The sequence below is a fragment of the Podarcis liolepis genome (assembly GCF_965112155.1).
Source record: "Podarcis liolepis genome assembly, chromosome: 7".
Lineage (NCBI taxonomy): Eukaryota > Metazoa > Chordata > Lepidosauria > Squamata > Lacertidae > Podarcis > Podarcis liolepis.
The window spans coordinates 35232790-35250967 of NC_139561.1; the positions used below are offsets into that span (position 1 = coordinate 35232790).

General features: G+C 43.9%; 1 long non-coding RNA gene across 1 annotated transcript; it reads left to right on the forward strand.

The window, feature by feature from the left end:
* Positions 1-1058: 1058 nt before the first annotated feature.
* On the forward strand, positions 1059-16650 carry LOC310711706. Its single transcript, XR_014528607.1, has 3 exons — positions 1059-1244; positions 14723-14977; positions 16407-16650. It is a non-coding gene; the product is annotated as an uncharacterized lncRNA (long non-coding RNA).
* The last annotated feature ends 1528 nt before the right edge of the window (positions 16651-18178 follow it).

Here is an 18178-nt window from a genome sequence, read left to right on the forward strand (position 1 = left end):
AGGTACGAGGGTCCTAGGCCGTATAGGGTTTTAAAGGTTAAAACCAACACCTTAAACCTGATCCTGTACTCCACCGGGAGCCAGTGCAGCTGAAGTGTGGAAGGTCATCCTGACAACACCCATATCTACACCCACAAGCAGCATCCAAAAATAGGGACGTGTGTGTTAGAGAGTATGTGTACACACACACACAATTTTGCCCAAGTAAATAGCAACCAGGACTATCTGTGTTTACTAGGCATGATGGCTATGCTTTACTTCCGCAGCTGGAGGAAATAACACTTCTACTTACCAGATTCTGGAAAACACAGGAGGGGAGAGTGTTCCTGTGCTCCGGTCCTGATTGCTGGTTTCCCACATGCATCTGGTTGGCCGCTGTGAGAACAAGATGCTAGACTACATGGGTTATTGGCCTGATCCAGCAGGCTCTTCTTATGTTCTAATGTTCCAAGGGAACATCCAGTGGAGCTGATTAGCAGGAGATGCAGGGCAGATAAGAGAAAATACTTCTTCATATAGTGCAGGGACAGGAAATCTTTGGTCCTCCACAAGTTGCTGAACCACAGCTATAAGCATGGCCAATGGCTGGGGATGATTGGAGTTGTACAGCAACAACTGAAGGAACAAAAGTTCCCTGCATCTGACATAGTGCATTATGAACTTCTGGAATAGGTTTCCAGAATCACGACATCACAAGGTGTTGCGATTTCCCACCAGCTTAGTTGGTATTTCAAATGGAATTTGCCAAATGTATGAAGGACAAAGCTATCAGTGGCTACTGGTCCTGATGATTCTATGCAATTACTAGTAGGCAGGGTGCCTCTGAATACTGGGAAAGAGCAGGATATAGTTATTTTGTGTCATGACTCACCTGGGCAAGTCCTCGTTGTTGTAATATGCAATTACTGACTCAACCTTGCATGCATAAAAGGGTTAACTTGAGCCCTGAGCTCAAGTTACCAGAGTGGGTGTGGCTTGGCAGGCTCACAGCAGTCTCTGTTTCCCCAATCCATCCCCCCACTTCTGAGACTTTTACTCTTTGCGCTTCCTGAAACAAGCCCTGAAAGTGAACTGAATCCCTCTAAAATGAGATTTTAAAGCCTGCATCTTTGCTAAACCAAAGGTTGCGTGATCCTTTTGCAAGGAAACCAGGCACTTTTGTTTTTAAATCATTTGGAAGCTTTTTCATCTTTGTTTTACTGCCAGCAGATGAAGACTTGTTTGTTGTAACGTCTAGAAACTTTGTGAGTAAAGCAGTCACTTATTTGCAAAGCTAAATGTCTGTGATTTATTCTAGTCTAAGTATTTTATGTGGGGAATGTTTGTTTCGAGGTGGATGAGGGCAGATAGAAATCTAACCAAGTCTAAATGTGTTCGGTAGCAATCACCATTGTGCTTAGCTGTGCTATGAAAGTGTAAGAATCTCTCTTCCAAACCTCTCTCTCCAATCACTTGTCAGAGGAAGCTCTGGCCTTACAGCAAGATCCATCTGGGGGCATGGAGCCAGGATCCTGCAAACAGACTGAGGAGGAGGAGGAGGAGGAGAAGGAGGAGGAGGAGGAGAAGAAGGAGAAGAAGGAGAAGAAGAAGAAGAAGAAGAAGAAGAAGAAGAAGAAGAAGAAGAAGAAGAAGAAGAAGAAGAAGAAGAAGAAGAAGAGGAGTAGTAGTAGTAGTAGTAGTAGTAGTTTGGATTTGATATCCTGCTTTATCACTACCCTAAGGAGTCTCAAACTGGCTAACATTCTCCTTTTCCCTTCCTCCCCCACAACAAACACTCTGTGAGGCAAGTGGGGCTGAGAGACTTCAAAGAAGTGTGACTAGCCCAAGGTCACCCAGCAGCTGCATGTGGAGGAGCGGGGAAGCGAACCCGGTTCACCAGATTATAAGTCCACTGCTCTTAACCACTACACCACACTGGCTCTCTGAGGAGAGAGTGTCTGAGGAGTCAGTGTCTATACCCAGGGTCAGTTCAGCCTTTGACATCGAGGGCAAATGGTTCCCAAGTCTGAGGGAAAGGCAGTGCTTTAAAAATCAAGTGGAAAATCTTGGCCTCATCCTGGCTTCTCAGCCCCAGATGGAGCTTCTTCCAGGACTTGGTGAAAGGCTGGGTCCTCTGCTGAGGACTCTTCTAGCAGAGACATGACACAAGGAATCCAGAAGCTGCCCAAGGTGTGAGGTGCTCAGACAAGCCCTGACTGTGTGCCAGGGATTGCAAACAGAAGGGGAAGAGCAATTACCTTGATGCTTTATTGTTAGATCACCCGCCCTCCTCAGTTTACCCCCGGATTATCCTTGTGTTCCTGCAGCTGATTGTCAACCAGTCAGTTCCTGCTTCTGTAAGAGATTTGCAAGTAGGCCCCTTGACAACACAACTCCTTATCTTGGTACAGGACATGCATGTGTTTCTGGGTCAGGAAGATAAAACAGTTTTATCAAAACAGCATTCATTTAAGGATGCAATGTGGGCATCTGCTCCCAGCCTCCTCTAAACCAATTTGGTTGAAAAACTGTCATAAAGATCCAAAAAATGTGATTATAAATATCTTGGCAGGAAGGAGACCCACATATCTTTAGGAACTGCTACACTTGCTGGGGCTGGATAAGGCATCTGCTTCCAACAGCTTAATTTTGTTATTATCAATAATGTATGCAAAAAAAGAAGAAGACATACCTAATTAACATCTCCAGTTAGCAACACAGCAAGAGTGTTGGTCCGTGTGCAATGACGTCCTTATAGTTTTCCCCAAGTGCAGGGACAAGAGTCTTGCATATTTCAAGGGGAACCAGGACTCATTTTTAAACTTAGGGAGTGGGCTTTAATGGAAAGAAATATGTGCCAATTAGAGCATAGCTGCCTGGCTCATTGGGCAGATGGTTTCAAAGCATCCATTCCCTGTAGTAGTCAGATAACGACTACTTCAGCCTAGGTTTGTCTCCCACCAGGTTTGATGGTTGATCAGGCAGATGGCAGGATCAGTGCTCCTTCGTCTCACAGCAGATCATCGTCTTTTTGTTCCCATGCATATTGTGGTATCTTGAGGTGGTGTGCTCTCCTCAGCTGGAGGTATTTGAGCAAAGGCTGGCTGGTCACCTGCAAAAAGTATTAAGAACCTAATATAAGAAGAACATGATGAGCCAGTGGCCCATCTGGTCCAACATCCCGTTCTCACAGTGGCCAACCAGATGCCTGTGAGAAACATTCAAACAGGTCCTGAGTTCATCAGCACTCTCCCCACTTCTAATTCCCAGAAACTGTGGGAATTCAGAAGCATTCATGCCTCCAACTGTGGAGGCAGAGCATAGCCTGTTAGGTTTCTGTTATGCCACTGTGCAGTGCTTGGAGTCACAAGACTCTGTTTACATTCCAGACTGTTGGGAGTCACATGGGAGACGGGAGACGGATGTTGATGTTACTGGTTTCCTGTTTTCTTTGTTCCAGTTGCTCTCTGCCTTTCACAGAGAGAGGATGTATATTCTTTTCTGTCTGCATAGTTAGAAATAAATCATAGCGATGTAGCACACATTTCTTGTCCTTCTGCTGCTGTTTGTATACTCTGCATAATGGGCACGTGCCTGGAGCCTCATCAAAGGCTTAGGTCATTAATCACCGTCGGAGGAGATTCCGAAGACTCGACCGGAGGAGTAGCTCGGTCGAGTGGAGATTCCGACATAGCCATCATGGCTCATAGCCATCAATAGTCTTTCCCTCCATGAATTTGTCTAACCCTCTTTTAAAACCAACCATGTCAGGGGCTATCCTGCCTCCTGGAGGGATGAGTTCCATAGCTGAACTATGTGCCGGGGGATGAAGTACCTCCTTTTCTCTGCCCAGAATCTTCCAACATTCAGTTTCATTGGATGTCCATGAGTTCCAGTGTTGGGGGAGGGACTTCTATCCACTTTCTCCATACCATACATAATTATACACACTTTGAACATGTCGTCTCTTACTTAGTTTTTCTTTAAACTAAAAAAGTTGTGACTTTTCCTCAAAGTGAAGATACTCCATCTCCTGGATCATTTTGGTTTCCCTTTTCTGAACCTTCTTCCACCTCCGCAATATAATTTTTAAGGTGAGGCAACCGACTGTACTTTGTGGTTTGCAAGATTCCTGCATTGAGTAGGAGACTAGACTAAATGTCCTCCCTGGGCACTTCCAACTCTAAAATTCTGGGATGGTGCTGGTACCCACATCCCTTCCTGCTCCCTTTCACTCTCCAGATCTCTTGGTCATTGCAAAGAATGCATGACAAATAGATCTGTTGTATTTATGCCAGGTTATCATCACCCCATCCCCCAAATTCATGCACCCATAAACATTTTTCTTCTTTATAGCACTTACAGTAAGTTCCTTTCTGATTTCCACTTTGTGGACAGACTAAAAAGTGAATTTAAGATTCAATTTCTATTACTTCTTTTGGAAGTTCTACTTGTTTTTAAAATAAAAACACCCCTATTACACAGATGTCAGCTCCTGTGATTTTGTACTAGAATCTGGAACATTGCATTTTCTCTCCGTCGGTCTCCATAACACACTTCCAGTGACAAAATGGTCTTGTCACTGATTGGATTTACCCAAGGAGAAGATCGTTCCACAAGATAATACCTTCCATAACCTGATGGGCTGCTCATTAGGGATTCCCATCACGTTAGCAGGCACTGCCACCTTTGGATCAGAAATGAAATTTGATTCTAGCTTCAGATAATTACTTCTACCCTTGCCAGAAATTCATAGATCAAAGATCAGCAGCCAGACCATAGCAGAACCCCACCCCACCCTCATTCTTTAATTCTCCTCTGCATTTCATGCTTCCTGGCTGGCTCACGACTTTCAGAGTGCATGATTTATCTTATGCCTCCTTCAGTTTTTGTTCTGTTTATTTATGTATCCTACCTGTACTAACCTGCTTGACTAAATCTGTGAATCGTTGTCATTGCTTTCTTTTGGGATTCCTGTGAAAGCTTCCCTGCCATCCCCGAAATGAATGGCACACTGGTGCTCAATGGTGGGCATCCTTTCTACGAGTTTTTTTAAATTATTATTTTCTTGCTCTAGTGTTTCACCATTCTTCCAAGCTTCGGTTTATGCTCACAACAGCCCAGGCAAGTAGGTTAGTCTAAGGTAAAACTATATTGAGCTAACAGCGACTGGCCCAAAGCCAACCACTGAAATTCAGAGCTGAGCAGAAACCCAAACCTGGAATTGTAGGACATATCCTGGTATCAATGTCAAGTGCACAGTAGTTCCCTGGGTCTTCTTTTCTCCTCTTTTTGAAGATGGGGACAACAGTTGCCTGCCTCCAGTCTGCTGGGACCTGATCTGTTCTCAAAGAATTCCCAAAGATCACAGACAAAGGCTCTGAGATTACATCCACAAGCTCCTTTAGTGCCCTTGGGTGCTGCTCATCAGGCCCTGGAGATTTGAATTCATTTAAAGTAGCTAGGTGTTCCCTTACTACCTCTTATCCTAACTTGGGCTGCAGCTCCCTTCTTACACCATTTATTCCAATATCGCCAGGTTGGCTATCCCTTTCCTTTTTAGTGAAGATGGAGGCAAAGTCAGGGTTGAGCAGTTCCACCTTCTCTCTGTCACCCAATAGCATTTCTCCACCTTCTCCACGCAAGGCACCTAGTACTTGCTTGCTCTCCAGCTTGCTTCGAACATAGCTGAAGAAAACTTTTAATAATATTTTTGACCTCTTTTGCAAGCCTGCGTTCATTCTGAGCTTAGGCCCACCTGACATTTTCCCTTCAACTGTTGACTACTCATATATACCCTTCCTTCGTAATTTCTCCTTTCTTCCATGCCTTATACATGACTTCATCAAGCCACAGAGCCCCTCCAGAAGGACTTTTGAATAGCAGGAGGCCTGGACTCCTTGGATTGGAATTTAATAAAAGAAATAAAGAAGAACCAATCAGTCTCCAATGTGTCTTTGGTAGTTTCACCATTCTAGATTTTTGCTTAAGCTTGTCGGCCAATGCCAGGTTCCACACTCTGTCGTACCGTTTACACATTACATCCCTCTGCAGCCTTCCAGTCAAGTGCTATTCCCATGCTTGTGACAGTCAGAAGGTGTCAGACAAGTGTCTTGCATGGAAGATCTTTATTTCACCCTTTGGAATCGGAAAGGAAGGTAAGCCCAGCCTCTATCCTGTTGCAAAAATCTCAGATATAATTGAAAACACAGTGAGTCAAACCCCCTGAACTTTGGGGCATTCCTACCAAAGATGTATCAGGGTTCAGATAGTCAATTCTGAGCAATGCACCACCTCCTGAAAGAGGAGACCCAGCAAAGAGGAAATTCTAGTCGATTATCACCTGCCATGATGAACCATCAGCTTCTCCCCACGTCTTCCGGTTGCTATAGAAACATGACTCATGCTTGTTTGTGTTTCTCCAGTAATGATCCCCTACATTCTGGCTGTGCTCACACATTCGTTACCTGTGTTAATACTCCCTGTTGTGGTTTATGTAGTAGCAGGAGGGTTGGGAACTGCTCCCCCTCTCCCACATCTCTAATAGGGTCTAGCTTAGAGCTTCTGCCAAGCATCCGAGGGCTTGCTGTTTGACATTACTTTATAAAATGACGAGACAAGAATGGGGAAACCCAACGCAGTGTTGATTAAATGCATGCCAGTGCAAGCAATGTTCAAGCAGTACCTGAAATGCCTGGTTGCTAGCAGAGTGGCTTTGGCTCCCTGCTGTTTCCAAGTGAAGGCTGCAGGTCTTAGGATTTTTGAAGAGAGCTTCCACATGGGACGCGGGTGGCGCTGTGGTCTAAACTACAGAGCTTAGGGCTTGCTGATTGTACTGGCCACATGACCCGGAAGCTGTACTCCCTCGGCCAGTAAAGCGAGATGAGCGCCGCAACCCCAGAATTATCCGTGACTGGAGCTAATGGTCAGGGGTCCCTTTACCTTTTACCACATAATACCTGTTCTGCATTTGTAAGAACTTAAGTCTTCTAGTGTGGAAGCATCTATACTTCAGAATTCCCTGCCTGTTGATGTCAGGGAGGCGCTTTCATTGTATTGCACGTTTTAATCTGTTTTTAGTTTATTGTTGTTTTAACTTTCTGGAAGTCTTAAATTATTGTTATGAATTCTTCTTGGTAATTTTATTGTTTATTGCATTATCTTTATTGTAAATTGCTGTGAGGCTTTTTTTTACAATCAAGCAGTATATAAATTCTAGGAAATAAACGAATAAGTCTGAATTGGAGGCAGGGAACCTGTTTGTATCCCTGGGCCAGATCCTTATCAGGACTGGTCTTGTGGGCCATATCTGACAGGTAGACAGAGCCGTCAGCCTGCTACTCACTTGATGTCATAGGGAGGTCAGGTGCAAGGTACTCCTAAAACAAATGTTTTCCCCCTTCATTTAAGGTCCTGCAAAGTCCTACTAAAATGTAGGTGAGGAGCATTTGTTTAGCCTGTTTAGCCTTGTTTAGACTGTTTTAACCCCCGCTTACAAGCTGATCAGTAGGGTTAAATTCTGCTGCTTTGGCTGTGCACCCCTGTTCCCTACTGAAAACAGGCACACACAGCCAAGGTAGGATTTAACCCTGCCCTTCTAAAGAAAGGAACTGGACAGACTGGTCTGTCTTAAGAATTAAACATAAGAACATAATGAGATGAGGCAGCCAAAACTCCAAATATTCTAGTGTTCCAAGTGCAGTCGCACCACAGAGTTGCATAACTGCATTATGATATCAATAGCTTTATTTTCAATTCCGTTCCTAATGATCCCTAGCATGGAATGGAATTTGCCTTTTTTTCACAGCTGCCACACACTGGGTCAACATCTTCATCAAGCTGTCTGCTACAACCCCAAATATTCCTTTGAGAGTCGCTTGCACGCTCAGGATCTGATGGGGTGCATGCTTGTTAGGAAAGTGGAAAAATAAAATCCATATGGGGGTGGTTCTCCCCATCACGTCCGATGACTAATCCATGTACCCTCCCGTATCCCAGTGTGATGCAGCCTGCTTATTACAGCTGAACAGCAATCTTACTGATTGCCAGGTTGTTCCAGAGGTGGTGGCCCATCTTGCATTTACAGACTGTCTTCTAGCAAAGGGCAATAATTTGGGGTTGAGCCTAAGCTGTAAGTTATAATTTGTTTCAAAGGAAGCTTTTCATCTAATAACCTCCATGCTTATACTCCAGCCCTTTCTCTCTCTTTTTATTACCCTCCTTGCTGTCTGGCGTTCTAAATACAAACTGAAAAGATGTAGCATCTACCTATTATATTATTAGCATCAACAACAATAACTATAATGATACTTGACTGCCTTGTACACTCAGAAGATCACTGCAGTCTGTGAAAGAGCTTGTTCTGCACATTCCACAGATTTCAGAAGCCCACTCCCTAACAACTTGGAGCAGGACTTTTAGTGTAGCTGGCCCGTTCTGTGGAATAGCATCCCTGTCAAGAAATGACAGACACCCACTAGCTGCACTTTCCAGAAACATTTGGAGGACGTTTTTCTTCTGACAGGCTTTGCCAGACCCTCCAAGTTTCCCTATTTTCCAGGGACGACCCTGATTTAGAGAAGCCACCCTGGTTTCTGATTTGATCCCAGAATGTCCTGCTTTTCCTTCCCTATGTTCATTGGAGAAATGTTGGAGGGTATGGAGTTATCCGACCCCAGAGCCATCTGAAGGCAATCCTATATAGGGAAGTTTCTTTTAAATGCTTTATTATGTTTTTATATATGTTGGTAGCTGCCCAGAGTGGCTGAGGCAACCCAGTAAGATGTGTGGAGTATAAATAGTAAGATTATCATTATGGAATCGAATGTCCCTGTTTTCATCAGACAAATGTTGGAGAGTATGCTTTTCCATGTGTCCAATCATTTGATACCACCCAGTTGCAAATGTTTTCTAAGCAGTTTACAAGTACAATAAAAATAAAAATCGAACCATAGAAAATAAAAATAAAATCTAAAATCAGCAACAGGGTGAAAGCAGAATAAATCCATAGCATCATTACAACAGGTCTAGCAAGTACTAAAATATTTATGAATGGAAAAGCCAGGTGATCTTCTCTGGGGAGAGTGTTCCATTACTGCGGGGCCAACACTGAAAAGGCCTTCTCTGTTCTAGCCACATAGTGGTTTTCATTTTGACAGAGGTAACTGAATAAGGGCCTCAGATGACAATATTAGGGCCTGGGTAAGTATATGTGGAATTACAGAACCTACATATGGGAATAACAGCAGCAAACAGTGAGGTGGAATATGAAAGCTCTTTGCTTGCCACTGTTGGACCATGTTCCAGATAAGCATTTGGGCCAAGGACTTTAGAAAGAGATGGAAAGAGATGGCCTTTTGACCTGAGTCTAGCTTGGGTTAATGACTTGCATACAAAATGACCCTTACCATCACCGATATCATTCCCCTGACTTTTGAGGTAATGAATACATTAATGATTTAGTGTTATGACTAATTAACTGCTTTAGTGACTTGGGAGAAATATGCCTGCATAGTTGCTGCCTTTGGGTTGTAGACATATTTCTCTCCATACACATTTCCGTAGGTACACTGTTTCTGTGAAGAACCTAGATTTAGAGGCATGAACATAGTCAATGTTGAGGGTAAACATTTATATGCAATGTCTAAAGAAGGCATTCCCAAACCTTACCCCCCAGCTGTTTTGGGACTACAACTCCCATCATCCCTAGCTAACAGGACCAGTGGTCAGGGATGATGGGAATTGTAGTCCCAAAACAGCTGGAGGGCTGAGTTTGGGGATGCCTGGTCTAAAGAGTCCCTGACAGGTGGCCATCCAACCACTGCTTGAAAACCTCCAAGGAAGAAGAGTTCACCTTCTGAGGGAGTCCATTCCACTGTTAAACTGTTCTTACCACCAGAAAGTTCTTATTGGGTTTTTTTGTCAGAATCTCCTGTTTTTGCAATTAGAATTCATTGGTTTGTGTCCTGGCCTCCGGAGCAGCAGAAAACAAGCTTGCTGCAGCTTCCATGTGACGGCCCTTCAGATATTTGATATGATAGTCATCACCTCTCAGTCTTCTCTTCTCAAGGCTGAATATACCCAACTCCCTCAACTTTCCCTCATAAGGCTTGATTTCCAGACCCTTTATCATCTTGGTCACCCTCCTCTGCACATATCAATACCCTTATTAAACTCTGGTGCCCAGAACTGGATGCAATACTCCAGGACCAAATTAATTCTAGTCTGTACGCCCTTCCAGAAGGTTTTTGACAACTGGGCACCTCCATAGTAGGTGGGTTGTGTTTGTTTGTGGCTCTTTACAACTCCAGCAGTCATCTGGGGGTGTAATGATCATGACAGTGCCCAGTAGGCCCAGAGGAGTATTTTCTGTTAGATGAACCTCAGTCTACTGTCATATGCCTCTTTGACTTCCTGGCTACAAGTGCTTCCTTTTTGCTTTGGCTGCTGTTACTGATACCTACTCCTTTATTTTTTAAATGTTTCCTTTTTTTAAAAAAAAAAGTGGAGATGTGGAGGATTTGATTTGGTGCATTCTGCAAGCAAAACATGAGCTCTAGGACTGAACTATGGCTGTTCCCTAACTGGACAGTCTCCCTAAGGAAGCTTTGTGAGATCCTCTGGGACAAATAACCTGCTGTTGATAATTCCTAGTCAATAACTGGATTTATGGTTTGAGAGATACATACACTGTATTTATTTGCCTCCCTGATGAAAAGGGTTATCATTTCATGTGTTTATCTGAGCAGAGAGCAATATGCTTTCCCCGATATCGTATCAGGTTTGCAATTTGCTATATATAATGCACGCGCAACAACTGTGTTAAAACAAATTCTGATGATTTTGCAAAATTGATGGTTTCCGTTGAGTTTAAGGAGCTGCTTTATCTCCCTTACTATCAGAGCTGTCTGTGCTTTATTTTCTTCTATGCTGCTTTCTGCAAGTTGAATGATGGTTTTAAGGGGTGGGGGTAAAGAACTGTGTTCGCAATTCTTCCCGAGGATGCTTGAAGGTGCAGCAGAGATCAGGGTTTTGTTCTGTGCAAACTCTAAATTAATTAGCTAAATACAAACTACCATCCAGAGAAGATTTGGAAATGGCAGACATTTAAGAAGCAATTGCTCCCCTGAGAATCCCAGCCTCTTGTTACTGCGAAGTCAAAGGAAGGTCTGCAGAAATGAAAACAGTGCCAGACTCTCTAGAGATATGACTGTAGAGATATTTAAAATTTGATGGTATTCTTCAGTCCCATGGCACGTGGCCTGCTGTTAGCATGCCACAGCAATAACTGCCAGGATAGGCTCACTATTCTCCAGCGGCCTTGTAAGCATTTGGAAATGCAGAATAGTTTTGCTTCTCTTAATCCACTGCAGGTTCTGGGCCCAACCATAACGGCCTATTTACAATGCTTAGGTTGAGTGTCATTGCTTAAGCAGCCCAAGCAGTGCCTTCCATGCACAAGAGGGTGGTATTGTGAGGCATGGCAAAACACCAAAGTTTGCAGGAGTACCAAAAAGAATCTTGAGAACCACTAGGCACCTTACACTTATTTTGTATTTTGCCTCCTTGTCTGATTTGCAATACAGGTGGATACACACACACACACACACACACACACACACACACACACACCCATGCAAAACTCTTGCAGAAGGAACGGCTGAGTGGCAATAAAAGAGATCTGTAGGCTCAGCTTGCAAAGTTCAAAATGAACATTCACAGCGTTGCGATTGCTCTGGGTATAAAAATTTGTCCCTGACCCCATGCGGAGTTCTTCTGAGTCCCTCTGGCAGGAATTTATATTAATCATCATGATGGCTCCCTTTCCCTGTGTTTCAATTATAAGAGGGTGGTCTGTAAAGTCCTCGGCTGTCTAAAGTTACACTTCCCAGTTGATAGAGAATAATTACTTTTTATCGTTGGAAATGTTTCAGCTGATTGCAGCAGTCAATGTTCTTTTTCTTTGCCGGTGGGTTTTTAAGCCAAAGGGGGGCACAGGAGGTCACCTGCTGAAATACAGCTTCACATGCCAGTTTATTTTCGGCCTCCCAGTGGGTAGCAAAGGAGGAGAAGAAGCCATTCAAATGTTGCTTTTGGTGCCGCCATTTACGGTGATCACTTGGGATGCCGGTGAATACTGACGGAAATGGAAGCAGAAATTGCCAATGTGCACTTATTCATCCCATGTCCAGAATGGAAATCAGCCTAGTGAATACAAACAATGTGTAATTGACAACATATCCCCTCTCCCTATTTGCATTGTGCTTTCATTGAATTGAAATGAATGGGATGGGAAAACATATTGGTAATGACAAGGTAACTTACATAGTTAATTACGTAAGTTATGCAATTTAGTCACAGAGGAATAATGTAGGTTTTGATGGAAGACAAACTGCATCAGAATGGAAACAGCGCTGCATACAATGAATGCTTTATGAAATTACATCCCTAGTGATCGCACAGTATATTGAGTGTCTGCCTTAGTTAGGGGGTCTGATGGGTGGGGTAACAGTAGCAATTTCCCCAGTGGTTCCCCTGAGCCTCTGCACCTGCCATTCCTAATCTCCTGAACCAGCACCCAGGTGTTGGTGATGCTTATTTGTTGTTGGTCTAGGTTGTCTGGCTACCTCACCTAATTGCCTTCGCTTAACATGTCAAAGACATTAGGAAACAAGACAGAGAGACAGCCAGTCCAGGCTACAAACACCATCAGGCATCTTGTGTGCCTATGCATGGATGCACTCTTGTGATTCATGCCAGTGCTACTTTAGCCACCAGGCGGAGTGGTGAGCAAGGACTGAGCTGTATTTCCCATGCGCTCTTCCCTACACCCCTAAGTTAGCCTGGTGCAATGGAGGGCACTGCCCCATCACCCATGTTAACTAGTAACCCAATTGGCTTCTGTATATCAAATGGAGACCACCGCCTTTTCCTTTGTCACAGGTCTTCCATCCCCACTGTCTGTTTGCTTGATCCTGTGGTGCAGGTAGGTCATTTTAGACTCTGGACTTTATGGCTTAACCAAAGAGGGGAAGAGGTTCTCTGGATGGTAATGTGTATTACTTGCCTTACTTTAAAATGTGGTAAGCACTGCTTCATTTGGGGACCTTCCTGCTCATACTGCTGAGTTGGGCCCTGGGCTTCTGTCCTAAAGACCTGTCCTGGTGGCATTATTGGCAAGGCCATGGGTTCAAGGTAGCAGCTCAGTATACAGCAGCATTTACTGTGATTTTACAACCTCCCATTTTAAACTGTGCCCAGTTATAGGCACCACATATTAAGAAGGCTGTTGATAAACTAGAGTCTGTCCAGGGGAGGGTGGGATGGACCCATTCAAGTTCTCAGAGGGGACAGAAATAAGTCCATCCAATTTCCAGGTGGGTATTTAATGGAAAACCTATGAAAATCAGCCAGGAAACAAACATTTAAAAGACAATTGAAAATGCTTACATTATCTCTGTTCCCCTTCCAGTCAGCCATAGTGGCTAGCATATGGGGCTTCTTGCCATCCCATGGAACAAGTCTCCTTGGAGCAAGGAGACCTGATGGCATTCCATAGCTCCTGGGGGAATTGTACATAATAAAACCATGGCGGCTCCATTGTAAACAGCAGTGATCTATATGTATCAATAGGTGCAGTGAAAAGAAGCCCTGCACACTAGCTGCTCAGGCTGTGAGTAGCTGGATACACTCTTCCTGAAGTTCTGAAGGGAATTTTTGAAGAAGGGAAATAAAGGCAACATGCAACCCTCAATCCCTCTCATAATGGAATTTGTGAGGTTGCAAATTCTGGAGTGGGGGAAGTTAGAATCCAGCTGCCAGTAAGATTTATTTTCCTACTGCTGCCATACTGCAAAGAACACTCGTCTGTGCTTGGATGGTGTCTCATTTTAGGGTGGCAAATAGGTGCATCTCCCAGACAGATTGCATCCAGATGCCAGACCCTCTTTGCCAGAACTAGCACACTTTGCAGATCAGTGTCCTCCTCCTCCTCCTGCTGCTGAATTTTGCATTATTTTGTCTACAGCTGCCCCTCTGTTGTCCTTCGATCAAATTTTGCCACCTGCTGCTACTAACAACTAGATTTGCATGACACAAAGGCCGGGTCTCCAGCTGAGTGGCAATTGTTAACAAGGGATATTTAACCGAACTCCTTTGATAATAGACTCCACCTCCCTTTCAAAGATTATTGTAGTAATCTACTTTTCTCTCTTAGATGATAAACTTTTATTATAAGCAGTGTTCGACAAAACTTGAAGGCAGTCTCTGGTGACTCAGTCTAACAGCAGCCATATGGAAGTATAATTTCAAAGTCCCACAGAACTCATTTAGTTTTATGCTGTGTTGGATTACATGTCAAAGTCATTGCTGTGCCATCTGCAAGATTTCTTACACTCTGAGTGGCTTTTCCTCTGGCTCCTACTATCAAGAGATGCATTCTTTACGTCGGGTTACCAAAATTAGAGTTCTTGTGGAAAAAATGTTCTACAACTTAATTTGGATTTGATATCCCGCCTTTCACTCCCTTTAAGGAGTCTCAAAGCGGCTAACATTCTCCTTTCCCTTCCTCCCCCACAATAAACACTCTGTGAGGTGAGTGGGGCTGAGAGACTTCAAAGAAGTGTGACTGGCCCAAGGTCACCCAGCAGCTGCATGTGGAGGAGCAGAGACACGAACCCGGTTCCCCACATTACGAGACTACCGCTCTTAACCACTACGCCACACTGGCTCTCCTTGCCTTCAGTTCTGCAGACCGGATGTTAAATTTTACCTTAACAAATGGCAGAAGAGAAGCCTTCCGCAACCTAGTGCCCTCCAGATGTTTTGGTCCACACTTCTCATCATACATTAAAGTGATGTGAGAACCAGCTCTGATATTTATGGTATACTGAAACCAGATGGAGGAGCCAACTCGGATTGCTATCAATGGCTACCAGGCTCCTTTGCTATGTTCTACCTCCACTATCAGAGGCATCACACCTGTTGATGGGAGTCACAGGTGAGTCAAATGCTCTTGTGCTCAGGTCCTGTTTGTGGGTTTCCCATATAGATATCTGGTTGACAACGGTGAGAACACGATGCTGGACTAGATGGGCCATTAGCCTGACCCAAAAGGCTCTTCTTATGTTCTTATGGCAGTTATCCTGAGTATTTGGGAGGTACTTTCCAGCCTAGTGGCCACATTACCATCTGGGAAATCTGGGGGCCACATGCAAGTCGTCGGTGTGGCCAGGGGCAAAAGTAGGCAGCACAATTAATGTAAAATTTACCTTTGTACAGTAGGCTAGTTTCAACGCACTCACACACCCCTCTGTGTCCTCCAAGCAAGGAAGAAGCATGATCAGAGTTCAAGGAGACATTCCAGCGAGGAAAAAGCCCTCATGAAAGGTGCAAAGTGGAGCCAGTGATGGGTGTGGCCTGAATGAGTGTGAGTGGCTTGTTGAGAGTCCCATTGGCCAGTTAGAGAGGCTTAGCGGGCTGCAGGTGACCCTGAGGTCCCCCACCCAGCCTTATAGCCTTTCCCATGCCAACATGGAAAGCAACTACACTGCTGGTGGGAGCAGCTGCTGAAAGGGAAGCCTGTGGAATATGTCTGGTGTGAATGGTTGGTTGTGTAAATTGATTTGCACCTCTGAATTGCAGCTTTAACCTGGTTGCTTTATGATATGAAGGACTGTAGGAGAGAACTTACATTGCACTTGCACTTGTAGGATGAGGAAGCCCATAGAGGCATTCAGCTGCCCACTGTTGGAAGCAACATGCTAGACCAGATGGCTCTAGGGTAAACCAGACAGTCAGTTCTTATTGTCTTCTTCCCCTGTAGCAGGTCACCTTACAGCTCAGGTAGTCTTCTTTCATCAGAAGAGCAGAACTTTCTGCTTCTCCTTTCTCAACTGGATAGAACTAAAAATGACCAAGTGGAAAGAAGATTGTTGTGGTAGGGGAAAGATGCTGAATCAACAAGGGAAACAGACCATGGGGCTGTCTTGCATTTTAGGACTTTCATGTTGGTACTGTTTTATGCTAGATTTTTGAGATTTGTATTGCTTTATTATTTATTTGTATTTATGTTAGGGTTGTCATACGTCCCCAAACAACAAGTTTCCCAAAGAAAGCACAACAACTTTTCCTGTCCGGTTTTTTATTTCTTGAAATATGGCAACCCTAATTTATGTATAAGCCTCTTGGAGGTTTACAAGAAATGTTAAAATGATCAAGAAACAAAGTTTAAAACAATCCAAAACATTTAAAAATGGTTAAAAAAATTTAAAAGCATGTCAGCATCTCTGTGTCTGATAGGCTTGCTGAAACAAAAATGTTTTAAGCAGGAGCCAGAAAGAGTACAGCAAAGGTCCATGCCTGATGTCAATTGCCAGGGAGTTCCAAAGTGTATTACATTTGTATTTGTATTGTTTTACTTTTCTAAGGTACCGAGCATTGAATAAATTCAAATCAATGGGATGAACAACATAAATAAAAACAAAGACTCCTTTTTCTCATTCCAACTAAACATGCACATGCCACAAGTGGGATACAGAGAAGAACAATGGAACTGGAGGGAAGGAAACCAGTCAGACAAAGCATCACTATATTGAACTGCAGTGGGCAGACATCTATTCAGTCGTGACAGGGAATCTGCAAATTCGGCAAAGCTTGAGTCAAATGTGGGCTAAACAAGTGAGTTTCTAACTTGATTTTGACAGAGCTATAAATCAGTCTTACTGTAGTCTTTCTCTTGATTCTGCTTACCAAGCTTTTCATTTCATGGCCCTCACACATGCTGCACAATTGTCTCCTTTAGTAGTAACAAGGTCATGGACAGAGGTGGCCATTTCTTCTAATCATTGGTATTGTCGTCTTTCTGATGTTTTCCAAAGACCAAATGTTCATGGAGGTACATGATGCAGTCCTGTCATGGTGACTGGAGGGAGAACCAAAAAAAACAACAACTGGGAGATGAGTTCAGCTTAGGTCCATAAACAGTTCCAAGTGGAGCTAGGAAAAGTTCAGGCTGGATAGAAGCACTCATGACCAGGCATCCAGGGTGTTGCTCCAGCAAAGTTCTGAATTCTATGTTGAGTTTAAATAGGCCATGGTTCTCCTACTTCTGGGGAAGCTCTTGGTGTTTCAGGGGCCCTGCTCAAATCTTCAGGTGTGCTCCAATGCAGTTGGTGATGAGGCTTCTAACAACATAAGAAGAGCCTGTTGGATCAGGTCAATTGCCCATGTAGTCCAGCATCCTGTTCTCACAGGCCAACCAGAAGCCTGTGGGAAGCCTGCAAGTTGGACCTGGGCACACTAGCGCTCTCTGCACCTGTGGCTTCCTCTAACTGTGGCTTCCCCTTTTAAAGCCATCCAAGTTTCTGGCCATCACTGCTTCCTGTGGAAGCAAGTTCCATAGTTTTTCTATATGCTATACAAGTAAGTACCTTTTGTTATCTGTCCTGAATCTTCCATCATTCAGTTTCATTGGATGTCCATGAGTTCTTGTGTCAAGAGAGAGGGAGAATTTTTTTTCTCTATCTACTTTCTTCATGCATAATTTTATAAACTTCTATTATGTTGTCTCTTACTTGCCTTTTCTCTAAACTAAAAAGAACCCAAAGGTTGCAACCTTTCCTCAAAGGGGAAGTTGCTCCACCCTCTTGATAATTTTGGCTGCTTTTTCCTGAACTCTGCAATGTCCTTTTTGAGGTGAGGTAACCAGAACTGTACACATTCTTCAAGGCCAAGAGTTCAGAGATGGAGTCTTCAGGAGGGGAGGGCAGAATGACATCTTCAGGCTGCAAAGGTAGCATCTGGGGCTTCTCTCTCATTGAAGCTCTTGGCTGAGCGACATCTCCTGGGGTGATTTCAGTACCCAGAGCTCTCCCTCACAGGTATAATCAGGGGGCCACCTTCAATAAGGCCTTGTATAAAGTCATCACCCCTATGACTTCTAAACATGTTGGAAGCCAGAAATGGTCCTCCATCGCAGATCTTTTAAAGAGGGCAGATTAATATGGGAGCAGTGGTCCTTCCAACCCAATCCTTTAAAGAATTAGCTGAGAAGGCATCAAAGCTGACAGCCTGTGCACATCAGAGGTAGCAGAGAATGCCTTTGAGCACTGGCAAAGAACATTTCCAACTCACTTACACATATTCTGAGATGAGGAAGCAGGGCTTCAGGGTCAGAGGATCTTTTTTCTTTTCTTGCAGG